Source organism: Podarcis tiliguerta, assembly GCF_965153285.1.
Source record: "Podarcis tiliguerta genome assembly, chromosome: 1".
NCBI classification, from domain to species: Eukaryota; Metazoa; Chordata; class Lepidosauria; order Squamata; family Lacertidae; genus Podarcis; species Podarcis tiliguerta.
In genome coordinates, this window is record NC_139534.1 from 75942595 (window position 1) to 75965816 (window position 23222).

General features: G+C 42.5%; 1 long non-coding RNA gene across 6 annotated transcripts in view; it reads left to right on the forward strand.

Moving 5' to 3' along the window:
• The window catches only part of LOC310681146, a 48418-nt gene that overhangs the window by 2002 nt on the left and 23194 nt on the right, over nucleotides 1-23222 (forward strand). For 2 of the 6 annotated variants that reach the window (XR_014513131.1, XR_014513134.1), the window contains exon 2: nucleotides 1340-1410. The exons of 2 other annotated variants lie outside the window; for them this stretch is intronic. This is a non-coding gene — a long non-coding RNA (uncharacterized lncRNA). Of the gene's footprint in view, nucleotides 1-1339; nucleotides 1415-10633; nucleotides 10828-23222 lie in introns of all 6 variants that reach the window. 2 more of the 6 variants (XR_014513133.1, XR_014513132.1) reach the window with 2 other exon arrangements.

Here is a 23222-nt window from a genome sequence, read left to right on the forward strand (position 1 = left end):
CTTTGCTCACAAATCCTGTCTTAAGGATGTATCTGCATATGAATAGAGTGAGCCTGTGACCTGGATTCAGGAACTAAAGTATTCACCATCACAAAAGAGTAGCCAAACTGCCCAGGTAATGCAATCAGAGACCATTATCAAGCAATCATTGACCATTATGAGGTATCCTGGCCTTAGGATTCTGCTGTAGATCGCCCCTTCTGTTAAGTTGTGGGTGAACATAATAATAATAATAATAATAATAATAATAATAATAATAATAATAATTTTTATTTATACCCCGCCCTCCCCAGCCAAGGCCGGAACATATCAACATATGAACATATCAGACGACACAGTGATTCTTCAAACAGCTCTTTATTCAGATGCCAGAACTGAACTGAGCTGAAGGGCTCAGTCAGCCTGCTTATATAGAGCTCCAGTACCTTGTTACTGTAACAACATTCTAAAACTATCCAATCACTGAACGTCACTTTTGATCCTTCATTTGCATACAAACTATCCAATCACTGAACGTCACCCTCGATCCTTCATTTGCATAACTATCTACAGTATCCCCCTGCTGGCCCAGTACATAACACCTTCTGTGATGTATGTATGATGTATTGGGGGGTGGCCTTAAGCTTGCAGGGTGGCAATTTCAAAAAGTCTATAAAAGGGCTTGCACACCATTGTTCGGGGTTCCTCCTCCCTCCTGCATGTGGTGAGTGAGGACCCTGTTGCAACAGTTTAATAAAGATCAGGCTTACTAGCTGCTTTGCTTCTCAATATTCTCTGGTTGGCCTCTGTTATTTTCTCCTACCGATAGGGAACCCACTTTAGGACTCTATACAGGCTCTTTGATACCCTGTAAGGGGGAAAAAGAGCAGATTTTGTTTACAACAGTGCTGATCGGCTCGCGTGTGGTGTTAGCTTGCTAGTCGTGCACCTGTCCAACCTATCTATCTCTGATGCTGTGGAGCACTGTATCTTGTGGGAATGTGCCGTATTAAATTATAAAACCAGCAAGAAAAGCTTAATCCAGTAAAATAGGTTGTCAGATTTTTATAGGACTTCCCTTCCTTCGTTTTGTTGTTATGACTGGGATCCAAAATGATTAATAAATAGGAGTTTTGCCATTTTATTTCAATGGCATGATTGCACCTTTAAGCATTTTCTGTTAAGCAAACTGATATTTTTTTAAAAATTGATATTTTCCCACCAACCATCCTCTATTGAGTATTAGTAATAGTTTATTCTTTATTTAATAATACACAATTTACAGCTGTTTGCTTTCATTTATTAATAGCCCTTTCCACTGAACAGGATTAAGAGAAATAATTATTTTTACACACCATAGGGTCCCTGTCAAGTATTAGGTGGATGTCATTAACGTCTCGACAATTGGGAGTCAGAACTGCAAGCATCCAAGTAGGTATATAAAGCTAACAGCGTTCAAAGTTTTCTTCATCTTTCAAAAACAGTTTTGCTAGCCCACAAACTTTTGTCCATATAAAGCTGGGATTAAAAGATAAAGAGTCAGTGGAATATCTAATGCAAGACCTACGCTAATATGTGTTAGCTCAATATGAGTTAGCAGTACAAAGGAGAAATACAGAGAAAAATAGCATGTACAGAAGATGCAGGCTTTAGTGATTCAGCATTGCTTGGAAGATTCTGTATGCCATGAATATATGCAATTTTCTACTACCAATTAAAAATACTCTCATTGAGTTTTTGCAGATAATTATTGTAGGAATATAATAGGCTGAGGGGTAGGGGATAAAGAACTGATCCAACGTTTCAGCTAAAATTTGGAACACTTCAAGTTCTTCTTGAATAGTTGAGAAATTTCCCTCTTCTGCTGAAGAACCTTCTGCAAACTGGTCAAGTAACTGAATGGGGTAGAGAATTTCAGCCACAACTGTAGATCTGGTTTTAATATTATTGGGTTTTGTTTGACTGTTTTTGAAGAAGGCAATTGGCCTGGGCCCTAATTTTTTCAGTCCTCCTTTTCATAGCTCATCATCCATCAGCATGTATTAACAATAGAGCTTAATTCAACAGTAAGTGACTGTAAATGTCTCATCCAGATTTAACCTTAAGAAATATTCAGTGAAATGCCCCCCCTGTTTTTTTCTGCCTATGATAGCAGGGGAAATTTGGGGAGGTAATTTTCATTTGGGAAAGAATAAGTAACTGAAGTCCAAAATAATACACGTTAAAACTAATTGCCTGTGATGTATAAGAAGGACTGCACTCTGCATTCTGTTGCTTACGGCAAAACAGTACATCAATCTGGATTCGGGCATTGCGCCACTTTCCTGCTGCCATTTGCCCCCAAGGGTACAGCTTGTAGTAAACATAGCCTTCAGAGGAAAATACTGGTGGTGGGATCTTTGGTATGGAGCCTCAATGCAGATCGGGACCACATTCCAGAATAGGGTCTCTATGGCTGCTTTTCCTAAAAATTGTTATTTATTAAATTTCTGTTTATTAAATTATTATTTATTGAATTTCATCAGATGATCACAGGGCAGTTTACAATATAAAAACACAAAAAATGTATATAACAAGCAAACACATACAACCACCCACCCACCCTGCCCCGTGGTCAGCCAAGTATGCTTTAAAAGATGCATAGTTTGGCTGAAGGAGAGTTGTTCACTTTACACTATTCAGGATAATGATGATAATAATAATAATGCATAACAGGTGCAACAGTGATTCAGTGGAATAGTGTTTAAAATATTCAGTGACAGTTTGTGGAACAGCAGGTGAATGAAGCAGAAAATGAAGCAACAGGTTTTCCCAATTCTTACCAAAAATGGTGGAGATTGTGAAACCAAGCCTGCATGCAGATTTACCTAGAAGTTAGCTCAACTAAGCACAATGGGGCTTATGTCTGGCTAAATATGTATACAACAGCATTGAATGGTTTTGTAATGAACATCTATTTTTACCATAAAATTCTATGCATCTATTGTGGGATTTTGGATATATTGTATATATATGCGGGAGAACACGTCTTGATTCTTCCTCCTAGAGTGAGATGGCTTAATAAGGAAAATAATAGAAGGATTTGTATTTAAAAAATAAATAACACGTAAGAAGGTAGTTGAAAACACTTCTGATGCATTTATAAAAGTAAGTTGTATTAAAATAAATCCCAGTACATTTAAAAAAAAACACATTTCATACTTTAAAAAGCTACTTTTAAGATGGGAATTAAGCATTTTAATTGCACAGGGATTTATCAAAGCATTATCGGTACAAAAGAAATTCTTTTTCTCGTGCATTAGTTGCATACTAATTAACACAGTTTGATCTTCTCTAGATGAGCATGTTCTGAATTATTACAAATGGGAGAAAAGCGGTCTGTATACACAATATTATTTTATAGCATTTATTAAGAAATTGGAGTTTTTAATTGCTCCTTCAGATGTCTCAGAAACAGATGAAAAAGGACTCTAGCAATAAACACACTTCATGAGGTTGCATGTACTATTTCCCACAATATTATTGAAGTTAGGTGTGTTACACGCTATCAGTTTCAATTAAGTCATGCTTTCCACTTCTAAAGATTCAACCTCAGAGAACTTTACCTGGGGGAAAGCCCAGTGGGGCTTACTTATGTGAAGACATATAACTAAAGTAAAGACCTCTTGAATTGAGGTGTTATTCAGAAAGGCCTTGACCCTGGGAAGGTATATGTGTGTAATCTATCATATCAAACACACAATTTGCCATATGTGTAGTTCATGTGGCTGCCGACAGATCTGTGAACTGCTGTATGACAAGAGACCACTTCAAGTAAGTTCATCCACGCAAATATATGCCTATCATGAGAGCCACAGCAATTCCTACATAGAGTTTAATGACCGCTGTATGCTGTGCACATATAAATAAAAAACCTTCAAACATTCTGGACTGTAATCCACAGCTATTTAAATACTCATAAAATTCTTTTTTAAAAAATCCCTGCTCTGTTATTACCCAATCAGTAAGTATATTATAGTTTAATCATTTGTATGAGCTCTGACTAATATATGAGCAAGGTGCATGTAACTATGCCTTTCTCTTAGTCAAGTTCCATCAGAAAAATGCACCATTTTAAACTAGTGAATAAATTATGCAATAATTATAATCAAATAGAAAGCTGGGGGAGGCGGGTTTCTCCTGAACGCTTAGCATCAAAAGATTCAATCCTCACCCCCCCCCCATTTTTTTGCTTTTTCAAATACAAATTTTCTGTAGTCCCCCGAGTCCATTCAGCACCACATTAAAGCTTTGAAAATGTGTGCACTACTAGGAACAAACCATTAACCTCAAGGAATCATAGGTCACAGCATGAATGGCAATCACCAGCATACTATGAGTTCCTAGCACTGAGAGTCAATGGTTTAATTAAACAAGATTTGCATGCTGCATGTAGATCACACACTGTGAAACACCTTGAGGCCAAGGCTGTCAGTATAATGTTTCATGGGATTGTGCTTAGCCTTCTGGCTGTTAGCAATGGCCATGGGAAAACAAAAGGTGCTGGCTCAGAGCAGAGAGTCGATTCAAACAGGAACAGCAGCACACAACACGCAGACAATCCTCTCGAGGTTTGATTGTGTATTTTGAAAGGAACTTAACATACTGAAGTAGTCAGGAGAACATGCCCTATAACAATTTTGAATTGTCGCTGAACTGAGACGCAGCTCATGCACACAACCGCAGTGCTTAATTTCCTCCAAACAATACACCTCAGGATTGCACTTCAGTGACTGACTAGTGCTGGAAGGATATGCATGTCAGCACAGGATTGCAAGGATTTCTGCAATTGTACCTTCCCTGTTGGGAAACAATGAGAACAGGGCGATCACTGCAACTTCATCTAGTCAGAAAGGTGTATCTTAAGGTTAAAATATGGCAGTTTAGCACCATATGTGCTATTATTTTCAAGATCAATGTGTCAACCATTGCCATCTAGGTCCAGTGTTTGCTAGCTTTTGTGCATGTTAAGAAGCTGTCCACAATAAGCCATTATTATAGAAACAGATGGGGAGTATGGCCTTGATATTCTCACCTTCGTTTAATAGATGACTTTGCTAAAACTTGTCTTCTTTTGTCCCAATTCAGCAAAAGATTTATCTGTGTTGCTTATGCACACGGATTGAAATTTATCTTGGTACATAGTTCTGCATGTGTAGTGGTAGGCTGTGTGCAACTGGTGCTCGTCCTCTGAAGATTCCCAGTGATACCTGTTAGGATTTTTGTTCTGTGTTTGCAGTCATGGGATTGTTGTCTATCACATGACGGGGTATGTTTTCATTCCACAGTGTGGGAAGTGACGGAGACAGGATGTTATGTGTTACTATATTCCGGAATGTAGGATTATTTTCCCTTTTTCTTTCCCTTTGCTGACTGATGAGAAAGAGGAAGGAGCTAAGTCAGAATGCTTCAAGTGTATTATATGTAAATAAAGTAGATTAGCCAAGATGCTGTGCTACTGGGTCTGTTACACGAACCGCCAATACCCTGCAGGTTCCTAAGTCTGCTGATGCTTCTTGGTATTGGTTGCTGTGATGTTTGGATTGGAGAAATCTTTTAAAGCTCCCGAACGAACGACCAGGAGGGAGAGAACATTCCAGTTGGCCTACAGAGTAAAGAGTGGAGTGGGATGGATGAGCTTTTTTGACTTGATGGCCACAATGAGAGTCAGCTCTCTGAGGGTCAGATGGTTGGACACAAGCGCACTCTCAGAGTACATAGACACTTAGTGAGAGGGGGATTGATACAGGCAGGCAGATGCATAGACATTGGCACATGTAGTCAAGAAGGTGCATGCACACACCTTCAGCAGAGGAAGATATACAGGCCGGCAGGCAGATACACACATTAAGGCAGGTGGACACACACACACACATTCAAGGACTTTTCCATCACCCTCTCCTTACTTACAGACAGAGTGGGTGATCTGCTATGGCGCTTCATGTAGTTTTGCACCAATGCCTGATGAAGAGATACAATCTCCAACCAGGGTTTTCATGACCTGGCTAAATGCTTTGTGTGCATTCTGTTAGCTTTATACTTCAGCTGCGCTTGAGAATAATAGCCAACATTAGCAGATGGCTGCCAAGAGCATCTGCAACAAAGAGGACTAAGTAGAACTTTTGGGTTTTCTAACAAGTCCCAGTTGACAGAAAAGTGTGCACAAGTACCTGAGGGCACATGAGGAAGCCAAAAGAAGGTAACAGAATACTTAAACAGGGTTTGGTGTCTTTTTCTTTTTCAGAGGAGAGATCATTGGAGATGTGGCATTTTGTAACATTTGGGTTTATTTATAAATATGGGAAGAGAACATAGGTGGAGGCAAACAACTTAAGCGCTCCTTCAAACAGCAGGTTCCCTGCCCTGGGTCAGGTCCCCAGAAAGAGGCTTCTGCATCCAAGTAGGTGACTTCAGCTCACAAGCCCTCCCTCTTTCCTTCCTTCTCCCTGCCTACTCCTGTTTCTGATTCCAAAAAATATGTCTATTTTTCCTATGTACAATTCATTGGTTAGGGTGTGTATGTTGAGGGTGGATGAGTTATCTTCTCTGGGATCAGATGGATTTCTCTGTTCCATGAATAGGGAACCTGTAACCCCCCCCCCCAATTCCCATCATCCTTCACTATTGGCTATGCTGGCTGGGGCCGGTCGGGGTCTAACAACACCTGGAGAGACACAGGTCTCCCCATCCCTGCTGTTACTTGGAATACTCCCATTTTTCTAGGATTTAGCTTCCTTAAGGAGCCATCACAAAGCTATAGACATTCTTTTGCCTGACAAAGGATGTAAACAGGCTGGTTTTCATAAAGCAATGCTCTGAGCTTTGTCAATTCTATCAGCAGGACTGGCTCCTGTTGATCCCAGGATCTCAGTTTGTTGTTGCTTGTCCCTCCCTTCTGTTGCTGGTTTCTCCTGTCTACTCATAAGAAATGCCAACATCAGGCTTTTTCAACCTCAGCCCTCCAGATGTCCTAGGGGATTTTAATATCCATGCCGACACGACCTTACAAGGGGCCGCTCGGGACTTCGTGGAAAGCATGGCCTCCATGGGGCTGTCCCTGAATAAGTTTGGCCCAACCCATAGCCGCGGACATGCCTTGGACCTGGTGTTTACCTCAATGGATGTTGGTGATCTGACACTAAGTAAAAGCGAAACAAAAGAAGTGCCATGGTCTGACCACTTCCTGGTGCAACTTGACTTCTCCGCGACCCTTCCCCTCTGCAGGGAGGTGGGACTGATTCGGATGGTCCGCCCCCGCCACTTAATGGATCCAAATGGTTTCCAGAGAGTGGTAGAGGATGCTTTATCCCATGTTGATGGCCTTTCAGCTGATTCCCTGGTGGCCCGCTGGAATGTGGAGTTAACCAGGGCTATTGACTGTTTGGCTCCGAAGCGCCCTCTCTGATTGCATGGAGCCCGGACAGCCCCGTGGTTTTCCACGGATCTGAGGGCAATGAAACAATCGTTGAGACGGCTAGAGCGCCGATGGCGGAGGACCCATTCTGAAGCTGACCGGACACAGGTTAGAGCTCAATGTCGAGCCTACCAAGTGTCAGTAGCAACTTTCTTCACCGCCTCTATTGCATCTGCAGAAAACAGCAGCAGGAGACTTTTTCAGGTGGTCCGCAATCTAGCGGAACCACCTGCTACATTGGGGCCCAGTACGGGCCACATGATCTCCTGCAATGATTTTGCAAAGTTTTTTGCAGATAAAGTCGCTCAGATTCGGGAAGAGGTCGATGCCACCGTGGGAGCAGGGCCGGGGCGGGAGAGTGCTAGAGTCCTGTCTAGTCAAATTGTGTGGGATCAATTCCAATCTGTTACCTCGGAGGATGTGGACAGGCAGCTTGGACGAGTGAAACCAACCACCTGTCTCCTTGATCCTTGCCCATCCTGGCTTATAAAAGCTAGCTGGGAAGGGCTGGGCGATGGGCTTTGTGGGGTGGTGAATGCTTCCCTCCGTGAGGGAGTCTTCCCAGACCCGCTGAAAGAGGCGGTTATTAAACCGCTTCTTAAAAAACCATCTTTAGATGCGGCCACGATGGCCAACTATCGCCCAGTCTCAAATCTTCCATTCTTGGGCAAGGTGATTGAGCGAGTGGTGGCTGAACAACTCCAGGCACGCCTGGAAGAAGCGGACCATTTGGATCCCTTCCAGTCGGGATTCTGGCCTCATCACGGGACTGAAACTGCCTTGGTCGCACTGGTTGATGATCTCCGGCGGCCTAGGGACAAAGGTGAGAGCTGTTTCCTAGTTCTGCTGGATCTCTCAGCGGCGTTTGATACCATCGACCATAACATCCTTCTGGACCGTCTTGAGGGGCTGGGAGCTGGGGGTACTGTCATACAGTGGTTCCGCTCCTTCCTCCTGAGCCGTGTTCAGAAAGTTGTGGTGGGGGATGAGTGTTCAGACCCCTGGGCTCTCACTTGTGGGGTGCCTCAGGGTTCTGTCCTCTCCCCCATGCTTTTTAACATCTATATGCAGCTGCTGGGAGAGATCATCAGGAGGTTTGGGCTGGGTGTTCATCAGTATGCGGATGATACCCAGCTCTACCTCTCTTTCAAATCAGAACCAGTGAAGGCAGTGACGGTCCTGTGTGAGTGTCTGGAGGCGGTTGGAGGATGGATGGCGGCAAACAGATTGAGATTGAATCCTGACAAGACAGAAGTACTGTTTTTGGGGGACAGGAGGCGGGCAGGTGTGGAGGATTCCCTGGTCCTGAATGGGGTAACTGTGCCCCTGAAGGACCAGGTGCGCAGCCTGGGAGTCATTTTGGACTCACAGCTGTCCATGGAGGCACAGGTTAAATCCGTGTCCAGGGCAGCTGTGTACCAGCTCCATCTGGTACGTAGGCTGAGACCCTATCTGCCCGCGGACTGCCTTGGCAGAGTGGTGCATGCTCTGGTTATCTCCCGCTTGGACTACTGCAATGCGCTCTACGTGGGGCTACCTTTGAAGGTGACCCGGAAACTACAACTAATCCAGAATGCAGCGGCCAGACTGGTGACTGGGAGCAGCCGCCGAGACCATATAACACCGGTCTTGAAAGACCTACATTGGCTCCAGTACGTTTCCAAGCACAATTCAAAGTGTTGGTGCTGACCTTTAAAGCCCTAAACGGCCTCGGTCCAGTATACCTGAAGGAGCGTCTCCACCCCCATCGCTCTACCCGGACACTGAGGTCCAGCACCGAGAGCCTTCTGGCGGTTCCCTCACTGCGAGAAGCCAAGTTACAGGGAACCAGGCAGAGGGCCTTCTCGGTAGTGGCGCCCTCCCTGTGGAACGCCCTCCCACCAGATGTCAAAGAGAACAACAACTACCAGACTTTTAGAAGACATCTGAAGGCAGCCCTGTTTAGGGAAGCTTTTAATGTTTGATGTATCACAGTATTTTAATATTCTTTTGGAAGCCGCCCAGAGTGGCTGGGGAAACCCAGCCAGATGGGTGGGGTATAAATAAATTATTATTATTATTATTATTATTATTATTATTATTATTGTTTTGCCTACAACTCCCATGATCCCTAGCTAGCAGGACCAGTGGTCAGGGATGATGGGAATTGTAGTCTCAAAACATCGGGAGGGCCGAGGTTGAGGAAGCCTGGCCAACATCGTCTAAGGAATTTTGGGTCTTGTGGCACTTGAGAAAGCCTTCTTACACAAGCTCTTTCTTTCTCCTAACAACTGTTTTTCAGAATATTGCTTTTTCGGCTGCAGCAGGTTTCACAAAATCTTATTAGTCATGGATACCCTATATAGATAAAGGGAAATAAGTTAACATAAACAGCCACAAGCATTATTTACAATTTAGACTCCGTTTTTCTTCTTCATGGTAGTCTGCTTGTAATTCAGGCTGTGTAAATAAAAGTGAGTCCATTTCTCCCATTTATTTAAAGCAAAACTCAACAAACCTGCTGCACCTGGGACTGGGTGTGGAGAGTGCAGCTGAATGGGACACAGCTGTGGGCACCCACCTTGGGATTGCCCTTAAAAAACAAGCCTAGAGACAGCAGACTATACAGATGGCTGCTGTTTCCCGGAACTCTTCTCATTCTGAGATGTTTGCAGGTGAGCTGAGAGTTTGTTTGGACCCTGGGTGAGATCCCGGAGAATAAGTAAGAGGAAGGATGTGTCAGAAGGAAATTGAATTGATACTGATTTTTATATATAAGTAACTTTGCATTAATGCAGCTTCCCTTCCATTTCCTTTCCCTGTGCATGCCATAAATTTTCTTTGAACCCCCAGAACATTTTTAGGGGGTGTGCAGGGAGATGAGAGGGAAAGTTAGTTCCATTGCGTACCCCCAAGTGCTTGTGCTTGTCGAACTGTTCAGTTGGATGCCACCTTTTGTAAGCCAAGGTTACCCCCTACTTCCATCCTTGACCCACAAATTGTGATGTGTGCTACAATTGATGACATCTCAGAGTGTTTACCCAGTTACTTGATCCCAGGAGGGAAGTGTGGTGATGAGAGATTAGTAAGCACTATTATGCATAAGGCTCTCTGGACTGGTTCAGTTTGCATCAGGTTTTTGTACAGACGTGTTCTTTCAGGCAGTGTTTGTTCCCCTCTTCAAATGTAGCCCAGTTTCATTCTAAACTACTTTGCTGACAGGAAAAATGACTGAAATTAAATGAAATGACTTGTGAAGACTCTGCAACAAAGGAAACACTTGTTCGTCATGAGGCATATCTAGTGCATAAATCATAGAGAAATGTCATCCTGAAAGCCTGTATTCTTTCTGAAAAGCTTCATTACAATGAAGACAATATACAAAGCAGAAGCAAAGAAAAGCTGCTAAATAACAGGTAATAGTAATAAAATCTCAATAAAATCCCATTATCCAGATGCTGATTATCTGAGGGTGCAATCCACTGAAGAAACCCCAAGTGTTAAGGAAATTAAAGGAAGTACGCATAACAGCTTAATTTGCATGGAAGTGGCTATGGTGATTGGCTTGGTTGGTTGTGGCATTTGGAATATTTTAGCTGGCAGGGCTGATGCTCACTAATAATGGGCTCGTAATACAGATTTTTGCTATTCAGAATACTCATTTTTATTACGACTTAAGTCACCCTTACCCTGACCTTCTCACTCTCTTCGTAATTAATAATGAGACATATTTTGAGCTAATGCCCACTTTTGCATTTGCAAGGCCAGCATTCAACAAACCAGGCTAGTGAGGCTCATAGCTGCTGTTTGATTATGCTCTGAATATTTTTTATCTGTGCTTTGGGCAAGTCCACATATGGGCAGGATCTCAAGTTAGCCTCACTCCTAAATAAGATCTGTGGTCCCTCTTTGCATCCAGCTTGTCTCCAAGGCTGGATGAGGAAGGGCCTTTGCTCTGGAGGATCCCTCCCCCCCCCCTTCCTTCCTCTCTTGGAAACCATCTCATTTGCTTCATTTAACCCTTTGTGGGCCAAGGAGCAAGCTCTCACTGAAAATCCAAGGGCTGCAATCCTATACATCCACTTCTTTGAAAATGGTGGGGTGGGGGCACCTACCTTTCAGTAAGCAGGAATGAGTTTGTGCATTTACAACAGGTTCCAATTAATGTAATAATTACACCGGGCAGCTGGAAGTTGATACAACACTGCAGAAGTGAGATGAAAAGAATTGAGAAGCCAGGGAATGCAGGAAGCATTGATGGCTAGGGGCATGTAATTAGGTAAGGGAATGTAAAAAGCAAGTGTGTATTTCAGGCATAGGCAAACTGGCCCTCCAGATGTTTTGGGACAATAACTCCCATCATCCCTGACCACTGATCCTGTTAGCTAGGGGTGATGGGAGTTGTAGTCCCAAAACATCTGGAGGGCTGAGTTTGCCTATGCCTGGTGTATTTGGTAAGCATCTAACTGTAAATTAGGGTTTTATCTCTTAGAATTTTCCCAGGATCAGGGAAATCTAAGTTGACTGTAAAATCAACTGTGGGGTGGATGCTGCATGAGGGAAACATGTGGATGACACCTCAAACTGGCCTCAAATATGCAGTAAATACACAATAGAACTTGGTGTGGATGAGCAATTGGTCTCATTGATACATAGCCCTTTCCTTCCTCAAAGCTGCAATGTCGTTTAGTCTTAGCATCCCTAGTGCATGTGTTGTGGCTGTTGTTTTAAGCATTTTTTTATCCCTCAGAAAAAGTTACAACTAAAATTAAAACCATGGAATAGCCTGGTGCATGTGTTTGCCTCTCCAATCATAATCCAAGGCCTGCCCCTGTAATTTCTACCATGAGCCCATGGTGTCACTGGGATTTATACTTCATTTCCCTGGGGAAGCGTAGAAGCTGAGGATGTGCACTGCTGGAACAATACCACCAACATATTCAATTGCACAGTGGCTCACTAGCTTATGGAGGGCAATAATTGTTTGGACTTACTCAGGTCAAATAGAACAGAAGCAATTCCCACCACCTAAGAGCCGGAAGAGGAGGTAGGCTGCCAAAACTCCAGAACACATCACTGGAGGAAAAAGCTCCTCTGACAAGAGCTCAAAACCGTCTGGCTCATTAAAGCCACCCTTTGCAGTGTCAGAAGTTCTGCATTCTATGATGTACTGAAGGGCAAGTTCATTGATGATGATGGGCATTAAATTCTACCTCCTCAGAAGTTGTTAGACAAGCCTTCCCATCATCGCTGACCACTGACTATGCTGGGTATGGCTAATGGGAGGGGTAGTCCCCATAAATGCTGTCCGCAGCCTTTCACCAGACACTGCAAAGCTGCGAATGACCACAAAGGAGGCAGAATCTACCAGTTTCTAATCCCTCTGAAGGACAATTGGCGGTTCTTTTTAGCCATAAGGATTAGCTGTCAGGAGCTTAAAGGAAGCTAATTCACTTCTTACTCCCCCTTTCTGTTTTTTCTTTTCCAACTGATACTCATCGTTCCATTGCTCCTGGAGACTGCTGAGCATGGGGATATTTTTCTATTGAACTTGGCTCCTTATACCTCCCTTGTGTATGTAGAAACTAACATCTTATTTGGTGGCAATTTGTTTTGCTTCCAAGTGAGACATACTACAACAACAACAACAACATGCTGCAAATAATCAGAGGGTGCTTTAAAAGTTCTAGTTTAGGATTGCCCAACATGGTGGTCAGGAGAACTCCAATCATGGGTCTTTGAGAATTATGTAACCACTTTCAAATTGTACATTTCTGCAGTAGCATAGAATCATACAATTGTAGAGTTGGAAGGGACCACAAGGGTCATCTAGTCCAACCCCTGCAATGCAGGGATCTTTTTGCCCAGTGTGGGGCTTGAACCCAGAACTTGAGATTAAGAGTCTTATGCTCTACTCACAGTGCCATCACACAGTTGTTAACTTTATGTGTACATTACAAGCTGGAAGAGAGATGTGTTTATAGTGCCGCCTCCAATATCAAATCCTCTTTCTTTAACAACTCCATGTTGTGTACAAAAAGCCCAAAGCAAAATGGTGCATGTGTGTAGAAGCTCCTGCTCACATATAGTGTTTGTGTGTGATGGTGTCCTGATCCTGCAGGACTGCTACACATGGGCAGGAGTTGGCATATTGGGCTTTGCATATAGACACCCATGTGCAGCTGCTAAAGAAGATCTGATGGGGGCAGAGCGAAAAGCATGGCTCCAGTTCTGGTTTGGACATGGTTATGCCACAGACACAAGCAACATATACAGAGGGCTTGTGTCTTTCCACAGGGCTTGTCTTAGCGTTTTAAAAGAGGACATCTGTATGGTATAGAACAGGCACGTCCAACTCCCAAGAGACTGTGATCTACTCCTAGTATAAAAAAAACTGGCAGTGATCTACCCAAGGTAGCAACTAACTGGGGGGAGATCTGCCCAGAGTTGTTGAGCTTTTTTGGGAGGAGAGGCAAGAGTTGTTGAGTTTTTTGGGGGGAGCAAAGGTAGAGGAGCTGCTTTTCCATGATCACTTTCTCTCATCCCGCGATCTACCTGGGGCACCCCAGCAATCTACCGGTAGATCACAATCTACCCGTTGGACATCCCTGGTATAGAATGTTGAATAGGACTAGGGAGAACCAGCTTCTAATGCCCACTTAGCCACAAAAGTTACTGGGTAAACCTGAGCTAGTCAGGGATTTTTTTTCAGGAGGAACTCACCCAAACTCAGTTCCAGCACCTCTCAGGTGGATGCCATTGCCATTCGAGCGGGAAAAAAAGGAGGCGTTCATGATGAGTTCTGGCACCTGTTTTTCTAGAAAAATAGCCCTGGCTCCAGTCATTCTTAGCCTGGCCCACCTCCCAGCACTTTTCTGAAAAATTAGGAAGACAACATGCACTTCCCTGAGCTCCTTTCAGGAAAAGCAAGATAAAAATGTAAACAATATAAAAAGAAAAATCTGGGAGCAGTAATTTAATCAGTGCCTTGTACAGTAGGGGAGAATTTTGATTCAGATCACAGCCATCCATCAAATTCTGAATTGTGCAAGGGAGTTCTTCAAACAATACTACAAAAACACATATTAGTGGAAAGTCCACATTAAAATTAATAGTGAAAACAACATACAAAAACTCATATTAGGGGAAATTGTTAGCAACAATGTCTTACATTACTCAAGCTACATAAAAATGTGTGTATTAGAAGAAATTTGCATTAAAATGCTGAAGGTTTTTTTGTGACAATTTAAAAAAACACGCAAATTGCTGCGGAAATGTGGAGAACTAAATTTACAATTGGAAAAAGGAGAAACAGAGAACCTTCTATCCCTAACATGGACTCACAGAAGGACTTTTGATTTGGTTGAAGTGTCTGCTAACAGAAGGAAAGGGGAGGCAATTTTTGCTTTCAGTCCTACTTCCTATGCTCCACCCTCCAAATATGTCCAGATTATTGGACCCGCCAAAATAGGGTGGCAGGTCGTGCGAGGAATTGTAGGGAAAGAGTGAATTGGCAAAGAAAGCCACCTCCTGGATCAAAATTCCTTTCTAGGTAGGGGCACCAATTGGATTCCATCTAATAGCTATATTTTAACCAGAATCTGTAGGCCACAGTTCCCATAATTAAGCTTTCTTGAATAATAGCAGCCATTCTGGGTTTGTTTATAACAAGCTGGATAATCTCCGGCAAAACAATAGCATGCAGACACAAATTGGAAAACAAGAGGGCATTGTCTGTGTTGTGCAACTGGAGGATTAGAATTCTCAAGCTTTTGATTTGGAGTTTATGGGAAAAGTTCAAATTTTAAACACTAGCAACAATGTTTCTGTGCTTTGCTGGCATTCTCTCAATGCAGTTCGTGTACTGCTTCAAGATACTCAGATGGCTGTATATTTTGCTTTCCCTGCGAGCAGCCAATTTGCAAGAAAGGGTCTAATATAAAAATTGCTATTTACTCTGAAGCAAGTGGTACAGTACATTATCACTTGACACTGATGTTGTTAGGAGGATAGCAAATCAATAATCAGTTCTCATTCAGTGACTTCGTAAACCATCAGCTTCCATCATTGTGAAGCTTGTTTCCATTTCTGCACAACCCTTATTGCCAGGCTAGCAACTGATTATTTTACAACAGACAGGGCTGATAGATGATCGAATGCATTTTTAATTACCTTTCTTGAAAATAAAACCAAGTGGTGAAAGGATTGAAACTTTGGACGCTAACAGATGCATCGCAAATTTTTATAACTAAAGAAGTGGCCAGAAGTGATAGTTTCTCAACTTTGTAGAACAAGACAAGGATTTAGAATTCAGTAGCTGTGAATCTTGGTTGCTATTACCAAATGGCCTAGATGTGTGTATGTGCACTGAGATCCTTGGCATGTAAACTCTTCCATTCATCTCAATGGCTTGAATGCAAGTGGAGAAAAACTGTAGACCATGGGTAGTCAACCTTTTTATACCTACCGCCCACTAATGCTTCTTTGTTAATGGTAAAATTTCCTTACCGCGAACCAGTGCTTGATGGAAGGAGGATTCAGCTTGTGCCGTAGAACCCCCTACCACCCATCTAGAATCCTGAAATGCCCACTAGTGGGCGGTAGGGACCAGGTTGACAACTCCTGCTCTAGACCAGGCATAGGCAAAGCCAGATGTTGGGGACTACAATTCCCATTATCCCTGACCACTGGTCCTGTTAGCTAGGGATGATGGGAATTGTAGTCCCAAAAATCTGGAGGGCTGGAGTTTGCCTATGCCTGCTCTAGACAAATGCAAACACACACTAGTGAATGCTGCTTATTGAGCCTACTTAGAAGGCATACTTTGCTGCCTTCATGCATTCTCACTATGCCACACAGCAGAGCTTTTCCATGTAGTGAGGGGCCTCTTGCAGTCTACCCTGAAGGAGGGGAGGAACCTTGCTCCTCTTGGCTGATAAAATCTCTCAAGGAGGGGACAGCTGGCTGGGCCAGGGAGGTGATTAATGCCTCCTTGTGAGAGGGGGTGGTCCCTGCCTGCTTGAAGGAGGCAGTGGTAAAGTCACTCGTTAAGAAACCCTACCTGGATTTGGAAAATCTTAAGTGATTAATGGGTGGTTGCCAACCTCCCTTTCTTGGGCAAGGTTGCAGTGGGCAGTTGCAGACTGGATTCAGGCACTCTTGAAGGAAGCTGATTCTAGATCTATTTTAGACAGGGGTTAGGCTGCCCTGTTTGATGACCTCTGTTGGGAGAGAGACAGGGAAAATGTGTTCCTGTCAGTTTTCCTTGACCTCTCAGTGGCTTTTGATACCATTGACAAGGCATCCTTCTGGATGTCTGTGTTAGAGTGGGCAGCACCACTTTGTAGTGGTTCTGGTCCTACTTGGACGGTCATTTTCAGAGGAGGATGCTTGTGGAGTACTGTTTGGCCCCTTGGAGCTTTCAGAGTCTGATTCCTTGGGGTTCACTTTTATCTCCCATTCTGTTTAACATCTGCATGAAACCGCCAAGTTGGGTTATCCGGAGGTTTGGAATACGTTGCCAGCAATATGCTGGTGACACACAGCTCTCCTTTACATCTGCAGGTGAGGCAGTGAATGTGCTGGACTGTTGTCTTGCCTCGGTAATGGACTGGATGAGAGCCAACAAAGTGAAGCTCAATCCAAATAAGACTGAGGCACTGTTGCTAGGTGGTTCCCTAGACCAGATGGATGAGGGGTTGTCTGCTTTTGATGAGGTTACACTCCCTCTGAAGGAGCAGGTATGCAGCTGGATCCATTGCTGTTGCTTGAGGCTCAGATGGTCTGGGTGGTGCAGATTGCCTTCCTTCAGCTTTGGACCCTGATCCTTCATCATCTGAGGCTCTTCATCATGTGCCCACTTCACAAGAGGTCTGGAGAGCGGCATTTTCTGCAGTGGCTCCCTATTTGGGGAATGCTCTCCTCAGAGATGCTTGCCTGGCACCATCATTATATATCTCTATAGGTGCCGAGCAAAAACTTATCTTTATAGTCAGGCCTTTGGCTTTAATCTATCTCTGGCCTTTTAGAAGTGGGCGGGATGGTTTTAAGATACAGTCGTACCTTGGTTGTCGAACGCCCTGGAACTCGTATGTTTTGACTCCTGAATGCCACAAACCTGGAAGTGAGTGTTCCGGTTTGTGAACGTTCTTTTGGAACCTGAACATCCGATAGGGCTTCAGCGGGTTCTAATTAGCTGCAGGACCTTCCTGCAGCCAATCAGAAACTGTGATTAGGTTTTCGAACGTTTTAGAAATTGAACGGACTTCCAGAATTGATTCCGTTCAAATTACAAGGTACGACTGTATTTCTTTTTCCTCTTGGTTTTAATGTATCTTGTTGGCCGCTTTGGGTTGCCCTGGGGAAGATAAGTAAAGGTAAAGGGACCCTGACCGTTAAGTCCAGTCGCGGACGACTCTGGGGTTGTGGCTCTCATCTTGCTTTACTGGCCAAGGGAGCCGGCGTTTGTCCACAGACAGCCTGACTAAGCTGCTTCTGGCGAACCAGAGCAGCGCACAGAAATGCCGTTTCCTTTCCCGCCGGAGCGGTACCTATGTACAGTGGTACTTCTGGTTACATACTTAATTTGTTCTGGAGGTCCGTTCTTAACCTGAAACTGTCCTTAACCTGAAGCACCACTTTAGCTAATGGGGCCTCCCGCTGTTGCCGCACTGCCACCGTGCGATTTCTGTTCTCATCCTGAAGCAAAGTTCTTAACCCGAGGTACTATTTCTGGGTTAGCGGAGTCTGTAACCTCAAGCGCCTGTAACCCAAGGTACCACTGTATCTACTTGCACTTTGACGTGCTTTCAAACTGCTCGGTTGGCAGGAGCAGGGACCGAGCAACAGGAGCTCACTCAGTCGTGGGGATTCGAACCGCTGACCTTCTGATCGGCAAGTCCTAGGCTCTGTGGGCAAGATAAAGCAACTAACAAATTCAGTAAATAAGATAATAATCTACAGTGAAAACCCATTTTGCAAACACAGCTTGCTCAATAGCTGCTCCTTTTGCAGCAGAGGAACAAGATAATCAAGGAAGATTCATGTCAGCAGTAGTTCTGAACATGGATTCACTTGTGGCGCATTAGTATGACAGCTGCTTATACTATATTTTCATTATTTTTTTTATTAAATTTTATATTAAAAGGCAGCTGCTCATACCTTTGGTTAGGTGCTGTGTAGCCGGCGCACAGGAGATAATCCTGGGAGAAAGGCAGTAATTGTTTTCTCAGTGTTCACTCATGTTTGGATAGTGGGGGCTGAACACTCTGAAACATTATTCTTCATCCCTGACATTAGATCCACCACCTGGATATGCTGTTGGCTTTCTACTATCTGTAAACTGAGACTTGCAATGGCCTATCAGATGCTGGTGTCAGGAGAAACAAAATAAACCCTGTTCTGCATCCAAAAAGCATTAAGAATTGCTGCAGCCCAGGCCTCCATTGACTTTATCAAACAAATGATTTATTGCTAGCTAATTTATTTTTAGAACCTGCTGTGATTTTTTTATTGCATTATCTATACAATTCTTAAGTGGAGAGATGCTTTCGTGGACAGCTCTAGTTTGCAGGAAAATGGCATTGCCTCTAAAGCTGCTAAATGGTTGGTTTGGGGTCTTCAGCAATCATTGGTGAAAGGAGAGAGAATGGAGGTTTGAAAGCAGGTTGATTTCGCTCTGCATGCGACTGTGCATTTCACATTGAACAATAGCTTGTCCATGCTAAAGATTTTCAGCTAGTGGCAGTCATGCTGACTACTTGTTCTATTTTTCTAACACAGCTGCCCATTATTAGCTCTTCCCAGCGGGTCACTCAGTATGTGTATCTTAAGTAAACCTGGATGAAAAATTGACCAGAAAAGTAATTTAATCCCCAAATAATAAGTTTAGGGCTCTATAAAAATTAATGTTGAAAATGCCTTTTTTTATTTCCTCAAATTAAATGTTTTGTTGGAGACTTTCTAACTTTTCCTTCCCTTTATTCTGAAATATTTATCTATTTCCATGTTTTTATTTTTCCATGCTTATATTTTATTTTCCATGTTTGCTATTATCTTTTATTTTTAGAAAAGAGGCCAAAATGATGTAAGAATTTTGTTTTAGATGTGGCATGAAAATTATAACTTTGAATCTGATTAACTTTTTAATTTTAAGCCCTTTACCAACTGAATGGTAATTCCTGGGCCCTGTTCTCCCACTGCTTTGCCCCACGGAAAACCACTCTTTAGCGCTCAGTCAAAGCAAGTGGCAATTCAGGTTTCCCCTGAAATCCAATTTGCTCTGACCTCTTGCTAAAGAGGAGGTTTTCCCTTGGAAAGGATCAGGGCAAGGAGAAAATCTCTCTGACTTGTGCCTAGAATGCATGGGTCAATTTGTTCCCCAACAGATATCACAGCTGGAGAGAGACCTGTTGGAATGCAATGTAAAAGTGCGGTCTAAAATGTATAAAATATTGGAATGGGAGAGAAAAGATGAGCAAGTAAAATCTCAATGATACATTGGGCAATACATATTGGTCATAATATAGACATGAAAGCATGGGAACGATTGGGGAATATGGATATAAATTTTACAGCATGTTATGGTCTAAGAGAAAATTATATGAAAATGATATATCAATGTTATCTAACACCAAGTAAATTGGCAAAAATATAAATTAAATAAGTGTTTTTCATTTTTCTGCTCAGTAATAAGTGAGCATTGCATGCTTACTAAGCATGCTCAGTCCTCATTGACTCTTTTGAAATTTCCTCCTAAATACATTCTGTAGCTGTTGTTGTTTATTAAATTTCTATACTGCCCTTCATCCAAGGATCACAAAGTAGTCTGTAAAAACACATAGTAACGAACAAAAACAATACCCCCACAGTTTAAAAGACCACAGATTGTCCAGTTAGCCATTGGCCTGGGAGATGAGGAATGCGTTTGCCTGGCGCCTTGTTCAAACTCTGGGGTTCCTTCAATCTTGCTTATTCCTCCTCATCGTGTGTGTCTGTAGTGCTGTTTTGGCTACGTAGGAATCAAGACTCAGAATGTTTGTTATAGGTATATTGGAAATATAATAGTACTTTATATTAGGTAAAAAAGGGCACACGTTTTATAAATTATAAAGAGTTTTGGAATTGCTTTTCTGTTTTAGAGTAGAAAGGTGGTCACCTGGCTCACATTACATTGAAAGTATAGCTTCATTTGTAATCTGATATAAGGTACTGGTAATAAAATTATAGGAATATGGAATATATTTTTACCAATGTACTTTTATTTCTGCATTATTAATTTTTAATGGTTAATATTTATTTGCATGAATAACTCATTAGTAAGAAAAGAATAACCTGTCATCATGACTACAATTGCAAACTCACTATAGGAATTTTGAATAAACATGCATAAGATTGAACTGAATGGTGCATTGAAAGTGATGGAGCAGGACTTAGTTGCAGTTAATCTAAATTCCATTGGTTTGACCTGTAATTCTGTTGTGTGGTTCTTAGTTGTGGTCCGATTAACAAGATGTTGTAAAGAGAGGGGAGGGAAACACATTCCGTGTAGAATCTCTGTATCATAGCAGTGATTAAGACCAGATTATAGCCCTCAATTGAATACCAATAAGTAGGAATGTGTGGGGTTTTTTTTTTCCTGAATAGTAACCAATATGCTATTATACAAAAACTGTGACGGTATGGCAGGTTTGCTGAAGAGAATTGTGCTGTAAGCAGATTCTTGCACTAACTCAGATGACTAGACAATAGCATAATACATTGTGCTTCCCTGCACTTGATGTGAACCAGGCATACATATTCATACCAATGTTGGCATGCACAGCAAAAGGAATTTGCATATGTAGCTCCAGAAAGTGAAGAAAAAAGAAAATCTGTCTTCTTTTCTCACCACCACAATAATACAAATAGGAGCAACATTAAAATGGATGTGTCTGATTGCTAGAGTCTGGTGAATTGAAAAACTGGCTTTCCTTACCAGAATTGCAAATGACTGCATTATTAGAAAGAGGATTTTGATTGTGTTTTTGAATGTTACAGTTAAAAATATTCCCCCCACCCATAGTTTCAGTTCTTCTTCACTGCTTTTCTGGGAGTAATGAGGCCACAGAATGTTCTGTGTTCTAATGGCTTGTGGAGTCTCTTAAAGTCTTATTTATATGCAAGTATAAGTGAGGAAATGATGACCCAACATATGCAACCATCTGAAAACTCTTTAGGTAACCTTTGTGAAATTTCCTGGTTGAAACAGTGAAGTTCTTTCCAAGCAGGTATCCATAAGATAAAGACATAGCATGGAATGTTAATGTTCAGATGAAGACATGAAAAGGAAAGTTAACAAAAACCTCTGTGGAATAACCAGCCTCCTATAACCAGCATGCTTAAGTCTAATTATAGAACAAGCTGTCCTGCTGGGCTTAGCTCACCTTGGGAGGAACTGGCCATTCCATGGTAGGCAGCTGTTGTGACCTGCCATGGTGTCTCCAGATACCCCATGGAGCCTCGCCATTTTGTATCACTTGATCTATCTGAGAAACTCAACATGTGAGGAACTCCGATCTGGTTGCTGCAGCTCAGACCATATGGCTCTTGCAAGCCACTCTTGAGCTCCTATACCAATAATTTAAGAACTTTCACCAGTGTAACTAGGCCAAGTTTTAATATGCAGCTTTTTTTGAATGCTGTATGGAAAAGCACATGAATCTGTGCTTTGAAGAATTTATAAGTTAGCCAATTTTACCTTGCCAAACATGTGCTCTCTTTCTATTATAAGGGAAGTGGGGAGCATTGGAAGCAACCTAAAATGGGATATTTTAAAGGTCTAACAACCTATATTCCCATGCTTTGCTTTGCTGCATGTTTTGTGTTTTTTAAATCTTTGCTGGGGTTCCCTTACCAAAGATTTCTTGTCCCAAACTTGGATCTTGGCATCCCATCCAGGAATTCTCCTTTAGATATCTATTCTTTTTCCATGCCACTGACAAAGTCAACTTTTTGATAGAAGTTTGATTCAGATTTTCTCCATTGTGGCTGTTCCAGGTCAAGACTCTGAGGAGTGGGGAACTTTGGACTTCTGTAGCCCTGTGTTGCACCTAGGAGGCTGACACATAGTACTTACAAAAGCCCTCTTGCTATCAGTACTAGGGGACAACACATTACAAAGGGATAAGCATGGCTAACGTATGAATTAGTGTGGTAACACCTCCGCTTTGGACCCAGACAACCGCCTTCTATTAGCTTTTCAGTGCCTTCTAAAGATGTTCAGTTTCAATTAGCCTTCCAGATCAATATCACATCTGTTACCAGTCCTGGATATGAACTTATTTTAAGTATGTGTTCTAGTTTTAAACAATTTTTATATTTATAGTTTTTTTCAAAATGGCTTTGAAATGCAAGTGTTTTTAACTGCCATTATATATGTAACGTTATAAATATCATTACACTGTAAAAAAAATCATCAAGATGCCTTATGGGAATTGATTCATAAATGAAATGATTGCTATAGGTCTTGGGTGCTGGGGTTTGTGAGTGAACGTTACCCATAATTCTGATAATTAATCAAGGTTTTATTAAACTCCACTAAACCTGGAAATTCCTGGGTTTAGCTTATGCTAACAAGCCAGGCTATCCTGGCAGGGCTAGGTGAGTGTAAGCCATTGGGCGATGGCCCATCAGGGAAACCATCAAGAGACAGTGAACACTGCCAGACAAGAAGGGGACGGACTCCTCCTGCAGCTGTGTGTTGGTGGGCAGGGACCCAAAGGATTGAGGATTTCAGGGTGGATGACGTAAGCGAACAGGAAGTCATTTTGCA